This window comes from Gossypium arboreum, chromosome 6, assembly GCF_025698485.1.
Source record: "Gossypium arboreum isolate Shixiya-1 chromosome 6, ASM2569848v2, whole genome shotgun sequence".
Classification (NCBI taxonomy): Eukaryota; Viridiplantae; Streptophyta; class Magnoliopsida; order Malvales; family Malvaceae; genus Gossypium; species Gossypium arboreum.
The window spans coordinates 81320282-81336937 of NC_069075.1; the positions used below are offsets into that span (position 1 = coordinate 81320282).

The following is a 16656-nucleotide window of genomic DNA, read 5'->3' on the forward strand; positions in this document are numbered from 1 at the left end:
GTGGTTGTTGGTAGCCCGGAGGATGTTGTGGTCTTTGATTTCCTTGACCGCCCCACGAGAAATTGGGGTGGTTCCTCCAACCTGCATTATAAGCATTACTATATGGATTGTTTTGAGGTCGAGGATTATTACCCATGTAGTTTAATTGCTCGTTATCCATGTTGTGGCCATAGGGTTGGTATTTCAAATGGTTTGTTCCACCTCCACTTGTTTCGCACTGCATTACTGGGTGAACCTGTGAAGAATTAAGAAAACAATCAATATTTTTATTTAAGAGTTCATTAGAGAGCATGGTGACCGAATCAACATTGTAAACGCTGGCTGTTTTCGTTGGCTTTGTCCTCATGACTTGCCACTGATAGTTATTTAGTGACATCTCCTATATAAACTCATAGGCATCTTCCGGTGTTTTATTTTTGATGGTTACGCCAGCAGCTGCGTCAACTATTTGCCGAGTCGAATGATTCAGACCATTGTGAAATGTTTGTACTTGGAGCCAAAGCGGTAACCCATGGTGGGGGCATCTTCTCAAAAGGTCCTTGTATCTCTCCATGCATCGTAGAGTGTTTCTAAATCCATTTGCACAAAAGAAGAGATATCATTACGTAATTTAGTCGTTTTAGCCGGCGAAAAATATTTTAGTAAAAATTTTTTGGTCATTTGTTCCCAAGTAGTAATTGACCCTCGTGGTAACGAGTTCAACCACTGTTTAGCTTTGTTTCTTAATGAAAAGGGAAACAACTAAAGACGTATGGCATCATCAGAAACGCCATTAATTTTAAATGTATCGCATAGTTCTAAGAAGTTGGCTAAATGAGCGTTGGGATCCTCATCCTGCAAACCATCAAACTGAACAAATTTTTGTATCATTTGAATAGTGTTAGGTTTTAATTCAAAAGTATTTGCAACTACATCACGTCTAACTATACTTGATTCAGTTCCTGTTAAAGAAGGTTTAGTATAATCATACATAGTGCGTGGAGTAGGATTTTGATTAACCGCAATTGCAGGAGGTAGCTGATTGCCTTGGTTTTCAGCCATCTCTTCGGTTGGGGGTTGAGTATTGTCTTCTTGCTCGTTCTCCGTGTATCTTAAGCTTCGTCTTATTTCTCTTTGGTTTTTACGAACTGTGCGATCGATTTCTTCGTCAAAAAGTAGTGGCCCTGACGGGTTTCTTCTAGTCATAAACTATAAAAACCTGCCATGAGATGGAAAATTAAATAAGTAATAATAATAATATTAAATTAAATTGCAAGAAAAATAAATGGCTAAAGTAATAAAAATTAAGCGTTCCTAATATCTCAGTTCCCCGGCAACGGTGCCAAAAACTTGATCGCGTTATTTCGTGATAGGTTTTAAATATTTATAATTAATCGTTCTTGAAACTAACTATTATCATGATGTAGGCAAGTGTACCTATCAAACAGTAGTATAGTTTTAGCAAGATCGGATTGTCAAACCCAAATGAACTAAAAGTACTAGTAATGACTGTCTTTTTACTATCTAGCCTAAGAATAAAGAGGTTTTTATTTTAATTAACTAATTATCTAAACTAAGAATACACAAAGAATGGAATTGGAGAATTGCTTTTGGAAAAATCGATTGAATGAAGGCAATACCTAAGGAAAAATCCACCTAGACTGTACTTGTTATTCTGGCTCCGAATCGGACGATTTATTCATTTAACTTGTTCCGTAGAGATCCCTAAGTTATGTTATTATCCCTATTCAAGACTAATAACGTCTAATCCCTAGATTGAATAACCGAGACTTTTCTCTAATTAACACTCTAGGGTTGCATTAACTCAATCTATGGATCCCCTTATTAGGTTTCACCCTAATCCGGCAAAATCTTGTCACCCTCTGTCTAGGCGGGCAATCAACTCCGCTTAATTATGATAAATGTACTCTTAGACAGGATCTATTCCTCCTCTGAATAAGAGCTTATCTTGAATCAGTATCCTGGGATATCAAAACAAGAATTAAGAACACATAATTAAGAACAAGTTAAATATTTATCATACAATTCAGAAAATAATAACAAGATTCATCTTAGGCTTCATTCCCTTTAGGTATTTAGGGGATTTAGTTCATAACTAAATAAGAAAACATCTCATAATAATAAAGAATACAAAATATAAAGAAAACCCAAAACCCCTGAAGGGGAATTGAGGAGAGATCTTCAGTCTTAATGATGAATCCGGCTTCTAAAATGAATCAATCGGCTTCCTTGGAGTAATTCCTTACTCCCTATTCTATGTGTCCCCCTTTTCTCCTCTTCTAGGGTGTATTTATAGGCTTTGGAATGCCTATGAGCCCTCAAAATTAGCCTTTTTCGAATTGGACTCAACTTGGGCTCGGCAGGGACACGCCCATGTGACACGCCCGTGTGCGATTACTTCAGGCCATGCTCGAGCCTGTTAGAATGGCACGGGCGTATGGGATGCCCGTGTGAGGAAGTCTAGGCCGTGTTGAGTTTGTACTTTGACCCATTTTCTCTGTTTTTAGCCTGTTTCTCGTTCCTTTCGTTCTCCTATGCTCTCCTAAGTATAAAACATGAAATTAAAGCATTAGGAGCATCGAATTCACCAATTCTAATGGAAAATCATCCATAAAATGCTTTAAACATGGGGTAAGAATATGTATAAATTACGGTTTATCAGACATCATCCATTGAAGTCATTGCTTCATGTTTTCTTGGAGCAGCTCTATCATAAACAATCTTTGCTTCTCCATAATTTACCATTCCTCATATACTCCCTTTTCATATACTTCGTCATCGTACCATGCAGACATCCTGCGTTCCTCGTCCCAACTACTAATTATCATATTCATCATCAACTGCATCTATAATTAAATTAAATAGTCAACAAGGTATCAAAAAATATAAAATATTAAAAAATATTAAAAAATATTAAAAATATTAACACACTATCTAACTCTTTTATCTTTCAACAAAGAAATTAAACTAATAAAAATTTTCACAGTCACAATCCCTGGTAATGGTGCCAAAACTTTAACTGCCTCCAAACGTGTGAACGCTTAGAGTAAAAATTGTGAAAATAAATAGATATAAAATCAATGTGGTATCTATAAGTGAATAGGTCAAGTTGTAATATAAATGAGTGTTACAACGGAACACCAGGAAGAAATTCGAGGATCGTACCTAAGGGATTGCAAATTGGAGAATTTTATTATTAAACTAATTACAAAAAATAATTACTAATCTAATCGAGTCACAAATTAGTAGTGTGAATCCAAAAGATTATGGTTAATTAACAAATAAAAGATTAACTTATCTTTGTGGTCGTAATTAACCTCAAGACTCAAGTTTTTATTAGAGAAATAGTTATTACCTAGACAGTATTACCTCTCAGCCTCTACTGCCTAACTAATTAACCAATACACGCTTACCTCTCAACCTCACTTTCCTGACTGGGATAAATACACGATTTACTTGGTAACCTCATCTCTTGATCCATTTTCCTATACTACTTCCTAGGGTCGTCAAGCCTAGGGTTTAAAAAACATGCATTCACAGAAACTAATCCTACGGTTCTTTCGTTAATTACTCCTAAAGCAGTTAATCAATTCCATAATTGAAGCATGCTAGATATAAAGAAAACACATAATTTATTCTAATATTCATACAAACATTAGTTGATCAAGCTAACGAAATATAAATAAAAGAATAAAATAGAAATAAAGAAATTGCTCATTGATAAATATAAGTGCGGATCTGAAGTAATCTTCTTTCGCAATCATCTTTATAACAGAACAAGAAGATTTCCGACTACGTGAACATAAAAATAAACTAAAATTGAAAATTGAAGAAAAACTATTTTTGTCTAACTTCTCCCCTTTTCGGGTGACCTTAAAATGACTTATATAGGCTACACATTACTTGGTGCCCACATAACCCTGGATACACTTTGATACTAATTAATGCAATATACTATTAAATGAATAGGGTTCAAATTAAGAAATATCCAAAAATTATTGTCCAATAAATTAGAACCTTTCTTTCCACATTATTGTCGTGTCGTCGTGATGTGGGGAATCTCCTCGCCGTGACGTAGCAACCGAAACTTTCTTCTCATCTTCGTTGCGTAGTTATGACCTGGAGAAACTTCTCTTCATAAGAAGTGGTGGATTTCTGCCCTAGGAGCTTCATTGTTCAGTGGTGCAACATGAAACTCCCTATGTCATGACACGACCATCGTCCTTTATGCTCCTTAACTTAAATTGGCATCCTACACACTTAAGTAGCCTATTAGTCACACCCGAGGCTTGAATTGGCCTAACAGATCGTCAAAATACTTAAAAGTGCGTAAAAATGCTTATTTTACATAAAATGATTATAAGCTAAGAAATACCAAAACACAATAAAATATGTTAAAATGCTTAGAAAACAAGCTCATTAGTGTGCTAAAAAGTAATTAATTTGCCACCACGATTTGTGGTAGATCAATGTGATTACTTCTTGGCAAGTTAAAACTAACCAATACATTTGATATGATGAGTTGGTGATTTGAACCATATATGGTGTTGGATAGGTACGTGAGTTATGCTAAAATTTGTGAAAATTTATAATGATAAGGAATTGAAGCCAAGGAAGTGGATGAAGGATCATATTCAAGTTGTTTAACTCGGGAAACACATATTTGGATATGACTTAAAAAGAAGAAAAAAATAAATTTAGAAAAAATAAAGAAAATAACCAAAAATAAGAAAATTAAAAAAAGAAAAAGAATAATTATTCAAAATATTAACTAAATAGAGAAAAGATAGATTAAAGCAAAGTGGAAGATGGAACAATAAACAGATTGATATGATGGATAGAAGGATAAATATCCAATTGAACTTTTTGAGATATAAATCCCAACAAACTCAATTAATGACTCTAATCAATCCTCCAAGAAATAATCCTTGGAAAATTGAAGAGTGAAGAATGAATTCCCATGACCCTTTGAAGAAAAATTGAGAAGAAAACTACTTTTAAAAAACTACTTTTAAAAATCATAAGAAAGAAATCTTGCACAAAGAAACATACTCCCAGAGTTGAAAACTTTATTAATTATAACAATTGTCCCCTTAATGAAAAATGAAGAAGCCTTGATATAAGCTAGCGAAGTACATCTAAACAAAAATAAGTTTTAAACTAAACTTTCTTATTTAATTAAGAAATAAAAACTCCTAAACAACTTAAAATACTTAAACAATATAAAAATTTGGAATAAATTAATAATAAAATAATAAAATCTAATAAATAAAATATTGGGCTCATATATAATAAAAATTAAGCCTAATAATTGAACCCAATATGATTTAACTCAAACTAAAAGCCCAAAACTCGTAATTCCTGTCATAATCCTGTCTAAAAATTTTGCTTGCGTAGTCTTCACTTAAATGGTCATAACCTAAGCTCTCAAACTCGAAGTCGTGTGATTCAAAATGTGTTTCAAAGCTAAGATATATATATTCAAACTCTATGCAGACATCTAAGCCCATAAATGTCTGGCTCCCATCTAAAAAATTTTTGCAAGTTGACTAATCTTTTCAGTTTGAAAATTGGCAGCTTGGTTGAATTGACTTTAATAAATTTCACTCATTCTGTGCATGTATTATTCCTCATTTCCTTGAAAAGTTTCATCGTCATATGTTTCCTTTGATTGAATATCAATTTGATTTGCTTTTCATTGTTAGGCTTGAGGTAGTGTAAGCTCATCACATCCTTGGGTCAAAAATCGGGCCTTGAGACTCGTATCATATAATGAATGCTTGGTATTTGGAATGACATAATTTAAGGTAGAAATTGTGACTTGATTAGTAGATGAACGAGATGGTTATGCCTTTGATATTGTTTAAGCATTTTAAGGAAATAGGTTTTGGCCAAAACATACATGAAACTTAGAAAATCTCGCCACTCAATGTTGTTATGGCCAAAATATACATGAAACCTAGAAAATCTTACTTTTAGGAAGCAAATTTCTACACTACCATTGTTAAATCAAACCTTTGAAACTTGAATAGGTTTTTAAAGAGAGAATATGGTTGAGAACTGATGTATATATTGGTCTTCGAATAGATTGACGGTACAAGATGGGTACATATACGCTCGCCTCGGTTAAGAATCGAGTCGTAAGTTTTGCCCGATCAATAAATTGGGTAAGCTTCAGACAGTTTGCAAATAGGCTAAATAAATTCAAATAAGGATTGGTTTAGAAAAGAAATAGCAAAAGTCAGTTATGGAATAGGAATATGGTTCGGCTAAGGTTTAAGAATGATCTAACACAATATTGATGTGTTAACCCAAAACTTATGTGAACGCTTAGTGAAGGATAGAAAAGGTAATAGAATGATTGAAGAATAGATTGAAGACCAAGGCCCTCTATCAAGATTGATAGGAACCTTCGGTATAAGTGAACACCACACTTTGGTAACAAAGTGATAGGTTCATAAACAAAGACGGTTTGACAACACAATGGTCACTTGATAAGTCAGATCAATCTTTGGAGAAAAACAAGAGAGAACAATCTCACAAAATAACAATTTTAGCATAAATTCGGCATTCAAAAAGTCCTTTTACAATAGTTTGAACAACTATTTATAGGAAATGACAAGCTAGCCAAATGGTCACTCTTGGCAGCTCATTGGACATTTAGAATCAGCTAGAACATGCTAGAATAGGCCATGGAAATTTCCATGAAGCGTCCTCAATTGCTGATGAATTAATGAGTTCAAAATATCCTATTGGAAGGTTCCGCAGAATGCAAACAGCCAGCTGGTGGTGCTTCGTTGAGCTGAATGGTCATGGGAGGTATTAAAATAGCTTGGAGAACTTCAAACGTCAGCCCCCTTTTAGCTAGTTGCTTGATGAAGAAGGGTGTCCCTTACTTTGCTGAAGGCGTCACCTAGAATAGAAAAAAAGGCTGCTACTGAATTTAATCCTTCTTGATTGTTGGTGTGCATGAAAAGTCAGCTAGAATTAATGTGTGTTCAGCTCCCTCCTTTCGTTGATTCATGCATGTGTTTACTGCAAAATAAAACAACAATTAAAGGGTTAAAACACATTAAAATCGGCAGCAGACAAACCAATTTAATTCATGTCATGCGGCTGGACAAAATGGTTAAGACACATTAAATTCGGCAGCATTCAAACCAATGTAATTTATGTCATGCGGCTGGACAAATTAAATTAGCAACAACTAATTAATTTGTTCTATTCTAGACACATTAAATTATGTCCTAAACCAGACATATTAAAACACCTATATTAATGTGAAACATATTTAATACATTAAATTAAAAATGTTCAGATTTAAGACACCATTAAAATAATTATTTATTTGAACTGAAAATTAACTAATTAACTAGCACTACTTAATGAATTTATTTCCGCACAAAACATGCATAAAATAAATAAATTAAAATCAGCTCAATAAGCTAGCTTTGTATCGAATTGAACTCCTTTGAGCTTAAACAAGCTAAGCCAGCTTGTAGGACGTTGGACCATGAGCTTGTTGAGTTGTTCACTTGCTGTTCGAATACTCCTTCTTTCCAAGTCCGATTTATGTAGCTTGGAATAGACTCTTGGAACCTCTTTGCTCGGGCTCGAGTGATTGGTCCCAATGGCAGCTCCAAGGGTTAGGCAATTAGCTCCGTAGCCAAATTCACATCATTCCCCCCTCTTCGGGTCAATTTGTCCCCAAATCGTCACCTACATCGAAAGTAGAGAGATCAGCAACATTAAAACTAGCGCTAACTCCATACTCGCCGGGTAAATCTATTTTGTAGACATTATCGTTGATCTGTTCTAACAGTTGGAATAGACCGTCACCCCTTGGTTGGAGTTTTGATTTTCATTGCTTAGGAAACCTTTCTTTACGCATATGGATCCAAACCCAGTCTCCAAGTTCGAACACAACTCGCTTGCGCCCCTTATTCGCTCCTCACACATATTGTTTAGTCCTCTTCTCGATATTGTCCTTGACCTTCTTGTGAAGCTTTTTAACAAAATCGGCTTTTCTTTGTCCATCTACATGCATTAGCATATTAGAAGGCAAAGGTACTAAGTCGAGAGGGGTTAAAGGGTTGAAACTGTATACTACCTCAAAAGGAGAATGTTTTGTGGCTGAATAAATAGTTCGGTTGTAAGCAAACTCCACATATGGTAAACATTCTTCCCACGACTTCAAATTCTTACAAATGATGGCTCGTAGTAAAGTCGACAAGACTCGGCTAACTACCTCAGTTTGGCCATCAGTTTGGGGATGGCACGTGGTTGAAAATAGCAATTTGGTGCCTAACTTCCCCCATAACATCCTCCAAAAGTGGCTAAGAAATTTTGCATCTCGATCGGAGACAATGATGTGGGGTATTCCGTGCAACCTGACAATTTCCTTGAAAAATAAATTAGCAATGTTAGTGGCATCATCAATCTTGTGACAAGGTAAAAAATGAGCCATTTTCAAAAAACGATCTACAACCACAAATATTGAGTCTTTTCCATGTTTGGTTCTAGGAAGACCTAGAACGAAATCTATCGAAATGTCTACCACGGTGCATCCGAGATGGGCAATGGTGTATACAAACCATGCGGCTTGATCCGTGACTTTGCTTTCTTGCAAGCAATACATCTGTCGCACTTCTTCATCATATTGCATTTCATTCTTGGCCAATAAAAATGTTCTTGCAATATGGCCAATGTTTTAGCAACTCCAAAGTGGCCCATGAGTCCACCACCGTGAGCTTCATTAACTAGCACGTTTCTTACAGAACCATTAGGAATACAAAGCTTACCTTTACGAAACAGGTAACCTTCGTGCTGATAATACTTTTCATAGGCTCCTTGCATACAACACTTATATGCTTCACCAGAATCAATGTCAGTTTGATAAAGATCTTTCAAAAATTCAAAACCTAGCAGTTTAGAATCCAATTGATTGACAAGTGTATACCTTCGTGATAGTGCATCGGTGACAATGTTTTATTTACCTTTCTTATATTTTATCACATAAGGGAATGACTCCAAATACTCCACCCACTTGGCATGACGCTTGTTAAGCTTTGTTTGTCTCAAAGGTGCTTTAAGGCCTCACGATCCGTATGAATGAAAAATTCCTTCGGCCAAAGATAATGTTGCCAAGTTTCTAAGGCCCGGATCAAGGCATACATTTCCTTGTCGTATGTTGGGTAATTCAACATGGCACCGTTGAGTTTTTCACTAAAATATGCTATAGGCCATCCATCTTACGCCAGAACAGCTCCAATGCCAATTCCTAAGGCATCACACTCAACCTCGAATGTCTTGTTAAAATCAGGTAAAGACAATAACGGAGCATTAGCTAGACTTTCTTTGATCCTATTAAATGCATTTTCTTGATCATCAGTCCAATTAAAAGGAGAGTTTTTCTTGATAATACCTGTCAAGGGGGCAGCTATGGTACTAAAGTTAGGTACAAACCTTCGATAAAAGCTTGCCAACCCATGAAAAATCCGTACTTGGCTGATGTTTATTAGGCGCTGCTATTCATTGATCGCCTTGACCTTCTCTTGGTCAACTTGTAAGCCACGGGCACTCACCACAAAACCTAAGAACACAACCTCATCAATGCAAAAAGAACATTTTTTTAAGTTAGCGTATAGTACCTTTTTTCGTAGAACTTCTAACACCGCACGCAGATGTTGAACGTGTTCTTCCAATGACTAGCTATAGATCAAAATATCATCAAAATATACAACGTAGAATTTTCCAATAAAAGCACGCAAAACATGATTCATTAAACGCATAAAAGTGCTAGGTGCATTTGTAAGATCGAATGGCATTACCAATCATTCGTACAAACCATATTTAGTCTTGAATGCAATTTTCCATTCGTCTCCCTCCCGCATACGGATTTGTTGATAGCCATTCTTTAAGTTTATCTTTGAAAAGAGTTGGGCTCTGCTAAGTTCATCAAGCATGTCGTCGAGGCTGGAATGGGGTGTCTATATTTGACGCTGATCTTGTTAATAGCGCAGCAGTCAATGCACATTCATCATGAACTGTCCTTTATGGGCATAAGCAAGACAGGAACCACACACAGACTTAAGCTTTCACGGATGTAGCCCTTTTCCATTAACTCGGCTACTTGCCTTTGCAACTCCTTCGTTTTCTTGGGATTACTCTGATAAGCCGGTCTATTCAGAATAGATGCTCCCGGCATGAAGTCAATTTGGTGTTCGATGCCTCGAATGGGAGGCAAACCACTTGGTTGGAAAGATATCGTCAAAATCCTGTAATAAAGATATGATAGAAGAAGGCAAAGAATTTTCAATTTCGTTAGTGTTCAAAAGACATTCTTTGTACATGAGTACAAGAATGGGTTGCCTTGCTAAAAACAACTTTCAAATCTCTCACTTCTTTGCAAAAACACTCTTTTTTTATCTTCTCTCTCATTTTCTCTTTCTTTTATCACTCGTATTTTTGAATCACTTTTCTCACTTTTCTCACTTTTTCCTCTCTTTTCCACTTTTTTTTATTTTTCCTTTTCATTCTTTTTCTCTCGCTCTTTTCCTTTTGTCTTTTCTATTGATTGTTTCATCTTGAGCTAGTCTTCATAGACTTGCTTCGATGTAAGAGGAGCTAGAGTGATGTTCCTTCTAAGATGCTTGAATGAATATCGATTTGTGTAGCCTTCATAGATAACTCGACGATCAAATTGCCAATGACGACCCAACAGAAGGTGTCCCACGTGCATTGGCACAACGTCACAAATCACTTCATCTTGGTACTTGCCTATTGAAAATGCCACATTTGCTTGCTTGGTTACCTTAAGTTCACCTCCGTCGTTTAGCCACTGTAACTTGTAAGGATTTGGATGTTTTGTCATGACTATACCAAGTTTTTCAACAAGCATGGTGCTCACGACGTTGGTGTAACTGCCTCCGTCAACTATCAAACTGCACACTCTCCCTTGAATATGGTAGCGAGTGTAAAAAATATTTTCTCGTTGTTGGTCATCTTCGACTCTTTTGATGCTTAGACTTCATTTTACAATAAGGATCTCTTCGTCAACGAGCATTTCAACTTTATCTTCTTCGTCAGTGGGGTTTTCGGATTCTTCCTCTTTTTCATCTTCGGACTCAATTTCACCATTTGGTCTAATCACCATTGTCCAATGATTTGGACATTGACTAGCAATGTTTCCTCTCCCTTGACACTTAAAACACTTAATATAGCGAGAACGATTAGAAACAGGTTCGTTCCTATTCTTACTTGTCTCGCCGCTTGGTTGGTTGGATTTAGTGGTTATGACAGGTTCCTTGGAACGAATAGGAGCTTTGCTCGGTCTTTGACTCTACTTGCTAGAAGACAAGGATGGATAAGCTCAATTGATTCCTTTCTTCTTCAATTACTTCTTGACCTTTATAGCCATATAGACCATGTCCATAACTTCGACATAGTGCTGAAGTTCAACTATATTGGCAATATCTCGAATCCAGCCCGCTAAAAATCTCGCCATCGTAGCTTCACGATCTTCCTCCACGTCGTCTCGTATCATCCCAACCTCTATTTCTTTGTAATAATCTTCGACGCTCCAATTACCTTGAGTTAGATTTTGCAGTCGCTGGTACAAATCTCGGTGGAAATGTGAAGGGACGAAACTTTTCCGCATAACAGCCTTCATTTCAGCCTAAGTTGAAATAGGTCTTTCTCTGTTTCTCCTACGACTTGTCACGAGTTGATCCCACCACACGATTGCATAATCGGAATACTCTATTACCACGAGCTTCACCTTTTTCTCTCCGAGTAATTGTGACACTCGAAGACGAGCTCTATTTTCTTCTCCCACTCCAAATACGCTTCGAGATCATTCTTGCCTTAGAATAGAGGAATTGTCATTTTGATATTCTTGAGATTGTCATCGGGACAATCTCTTTCTCTATGGCCCCGATATTATTGACCCCTTTACCGATTACCTCGAACAAGAGAGTAATCTCTTTCTTCCTCACTTGACTCATCAGGATCTTCTTGGAGTTGTATGGGACACCTACGCCCTCAGCTTGCATCTTCGGGGGTTCCTTCACGTTCTCCCCGTGCTTCGACCCGATATAGCCTATCTTCAATGGGCTCGAGCTTACGATCGGACAGTCGATCCATTTCTCGCATGAGGGCTTGTAAAGTTAAATCAGGGACTCCTCTGCCAACGACATTGGGAACAGGTCGCAATCCTTCTCCAGCTATTGGAATTCTTTCGGGACTTCTCGACATATAAGTTTGAAGCACACAACAAACCTCACAATTTCACTCACAAGAAAAAAAAAACACACAATTTTGGCTTTTATACTTTCAGATAGTCTCATTGCTCTCGTGCCTTTTTCTACTCAAGTTCGCCTCTCGAGGTTCTCCACAGACTACTTAGACAATCAACGTCCGTTTGTGAGTCGGCTTGCAAAAATAATCCTGGTTAGGTGGGGAAATGATATGGGACTAATAGGTAGGCTTGTAAAAAGAAATGGGAGGGTAGAAATGTGGCCTTTTTGGTTTTAAAAATGAGTGTTGAAATCTCGGGCAGAAAAAAAAAAGAAACTCTTTGAAACACAAATTTTTTTTACTTCCCTCTTTTTTTTAATTTTGAATTTTATATTCCTTTTTTTTTAATATTTCAACCTCTCTTTTTTTTACTATATATATTCCTTTTTTTATACTATTTTTTCACTGAATTACAATCTCGGGAGTGCTAAAAATAATGATTCTCGCCGCAATTTAACCAACTCTGATACCAAATGATATACGCTCGCCTTGGTTAAGAATTGATTCGTAAGTTTTGCCCGATCAATAAATTGGGTAAGCTTCAGACGGTTTGCAAATAGGCTAAATAAATTCAAATAAGGATTGGTTTAGAAAAGAAATAGCAAAAGTCAATTATGGAATAGGAATATGGTTCGGCTAAGGTTCAAGACTGAACTAACACAATATTGATGTGTTTACCCGAAACTTATGTAAACGCTTAGTGAAGGATAGAAAAGGTAACGGAATGATTGAAGAATAGATTGAAGACCGAGACCCTCTATCAAGGTTGATAGGAACCTTCGGTATAAGTGAACGCTACACTTTGGTAACAAAGTGATAAGTTCATAAATAAAGACGGTTTGACAACACAATGGTCACTTACAGATCAATCTTTGGAGAAAAACAAGAGAGAACAATCTCACAAAATAACAATTTTAGCATAAATTCGGCATTCAAAAAGTCCTTTTACAATAGTTTGAACAACTATTTATAGGAAATTACAAGCTAGCCGAATGGTCACTCTTGGCAGCTCATTGGACATTTAGAATCGGCTAGAACATGCTAGAATAGGCCATGGAAATTTCCATGAAGCGTCCTCAATTGCTGATGAATTAATGAGTTCAAAATATTCTATTGGAAGGTTCGGCAGAATGCAAGCAGCCAGCTGGTGGTGCTTCGTTGAGCTAAACGGTCATGGAAGGTATTAAAATAGCTTGGAGAACTTCAAACGTCAGCCCCCTTTTAGCTAGTTGCTTGATGAAGAAGGGTGTCCCTTACTTTGCTCAAGGTGTCACCTATAATAGAGAAAAAAATGCTACTGTTAAATTTAATCCTTCTTGACTGTTGGTGTGCACGAAAAGTCAGCTAGAATTAATGTGTGTTCAGCTTCCTCCTTTGTCTGATTCATGCATGTGTTTACTGCAAAATAAAACAGCAATTAAAGGGTTAAAACACATTAAAATCGGCAGCAAACAAACCAATTTAATTCATGTCATGCGGCTAGACAAAAGTGTTAAGACACATTAAATTCAGCAACATTCAAACCAATGCAATTTATGTCATGCGGCTGGACAAATTAAATCAGCAGCAGCTAATTAATTTGTCCTATTCTAGACACATTAAATTATGTCCTAAACCAGACATATTAAAACACCTATATTAATGTGAAACATATTTAATACATTAAATTAAAAATGTCTAGGTTTAAGACACCATTAAAATAATTATTTATTTGAACTGAAAATTAACTAATTAACTAGCACTACTTAATGAATTTATTTCAGCACAAAAGATGCATAAAATAAATAAATTAAAATCATCTCAATGAGCTAGCTTTGTATCGAATTGAACTCCTTTGAGCTGAAACGAGCTAAGTTAGCTTGTAGGACGTTACAACATGAGCTTGCTGAGTTGTTCACTTGCTGTTCGAACACTCCTTCTTTCCAAGTCTGATTTATGTAGCTTGGAATAGACTCTTGGAACCTCTTTGCTTGGGTTCGAGTGATTGGTCCCAATGGCAGCTCCAAGGGTTCAGCAATTAGCTCCGTAGCCAAGCTCGCATCAGCTGCATACATGCACTTATGCATATTTTGCTTGAGGACAAGCAATAACTCAGGTTTGGGGTGTGATAACTCTTGAAAAGAATTATATTTCATTCCTTTAGACCTAGCTAATTGCTTGTACTTGGGTACATTTAGTGGAATTGTAGGACATTTTATTAGTATTTTTATCATTGCATTAGGAGCTTGGATTGTGTTTACATGTTAGATACTTTTAATTGCATGTGGAAAGGTTGTGTTTGGTAGTTTGATAGGTGCAAGATATGGAGAAAAAATAAAGGAGTGAAGGTTTTCTGGGGCAAAAGGTTGGACAGTTTGCCAACATCGCTGTGCAAATTTTAGGAAGATGACCAAGTCAATACTCAACGCATACTAGTTTCAGCCAACTCTACTGGTACCAGAAAAATCTAATACTTATAAAAATCTAATACTGGAGTTGTTACACCCCTAACCTGTATCCGTCATTGGACTAAGGTTATGAGGCATTACTAAACAAAAATAAAATTCCAAACATTCACATATTCATACAATTCATATTCATAAATATATTAAGCACATGGCTAATTAAATATTAAACATGTTTTATTTATCATATTGCATTTAAGAATCATACCTCAAAATTTAACCGAATCTATACCTTTCAAATAATCACGTTTTCATTAACAAAATAAACATACGCATATACTTTCATTATATACGCAAACCATCATTCGAATTAACAATCAAAGTACATGTATATACGTACACATAATTATCAATTTTGCAAAACTGCATATAATGCTCATGGTGTACTATTACGTAAAATCACTATTAAATGGTCATTTATCAATGTCTCACTTACAAGCATTATTATACAAAACAATCTCAATAATTCACCATTAATAAACTTATAGCTAATTATGGTACTTATACATTTTTCCTTGCAAATCGAACTAAACTAATCTTTGTATATTTGAATATAGGCATGTCTCATATCATGCATTTCTAGTATACATTAAACATGCTAACACCTCAGCTCACGTTTATAAAAGAATAAACATACATCAAAATCAAATCATCAAATCATATTTATTTATATTTAAACGTAGCAAAACCAAGTGATCAACCACAGCCAATTCCACTTATCATTTCAAGCTATTACCAAAACATATAATACCATTCACATTTACTTTTCATTCACTTCACATATCATTATAATCAAAATGAGATAAACCATTGCCAAACGTAATCATATCCAAACTTTAAAGATAAGCCATATTCGCATGGCTCAATATATATACATATTCAAAGTTGAACAAAGTACATATTAGCCTATACATGCCATAAGTTCGAAAATAAACTTTTAATAATACTGAAAGTTGACGATAATGTGGATGACTTCGATAACGATCCCGGAGCTCGTAACTTACAATCAAAAAATATAAAATAGAATAACAAAAACACACAGAGTAAGCTAATTTAGCTTAGTAAGCCTTAAGCAAATTAAACAACTCATTGAATAATCAAAACATTCAAACTAACCAAAGTATATCCATAATGTTATACTTTATCTTAATAAAATACCTTGGCCGAATGTTAACAATCAATTATATAACACCACATAAATATTTCCTATATAACCAATTACTCAAGATCAATTATGTCATCACATAGACACTTATATAATAAGCCGAATATACAAGGTTCATCATAACATCACATGTGACCGAATATAAAATTTAAATAAAACTTCACATGTAACCTATAATTCAAAATTCAATAGAACATCACATATGGCCGAATATGCATATTCAAAATAACTTCACATATAACCAAGTATGCCAGTTCAAATATAAGCTCACATGTAATCGAATACTAAAATTCAATATAATCTCACATGCAGTCGAATATACTAGTTCAATATAAGCTTACATGTACTTACCTATGTAGCCGAACATATATAAGGTAATTTATCTCAATTTCACTTGCTCAATATCCACAATAATTTGAACTCTTATAATCATAGACTTGTAAACAAATCACCAGTATAAAACCTGCTAGCCATACGTCTGAATCACACACCGGCACAAGGCCTACTAGACCCAAGGTCTGATATTTATTCACTGGCAATAAGCCTGCTAGGCACGAAGCCTGATAAATGTCACCAGCACAAGGCTTGCTAGGCTCAAAGCCCGAATATCCCAATTATAGAATCATTCCACAACATTTCATATATCAAATAGTCCAATATTCCATGTAACACATACACACTTCCAGGGGTTTTAAATCAGTCGAATAAAACTTAACCACATTAAATCATTGATATATCACATTCGGCTAA

General features: G+C 35.6%; 1 non-coding gene across 1 annotated transcript; it reads left to right on the forward strand.

Moving 5' to 3' along the window:
• The first annotated feature begins 506 nt into the window (after positions 1-506).
• On the forward strand, positions 507-612 carry LOC128294552 (small nucleolar RNA R71). Its single transcript, XR_008284862.1, has one exon. It is a non-coding gene; the product is annotated as a small nucleolar RNA R71 (small nucleolar RNA).
• The last annotated feature ends 16044 nt before the right edge of the window (positions 613-16656 follow it).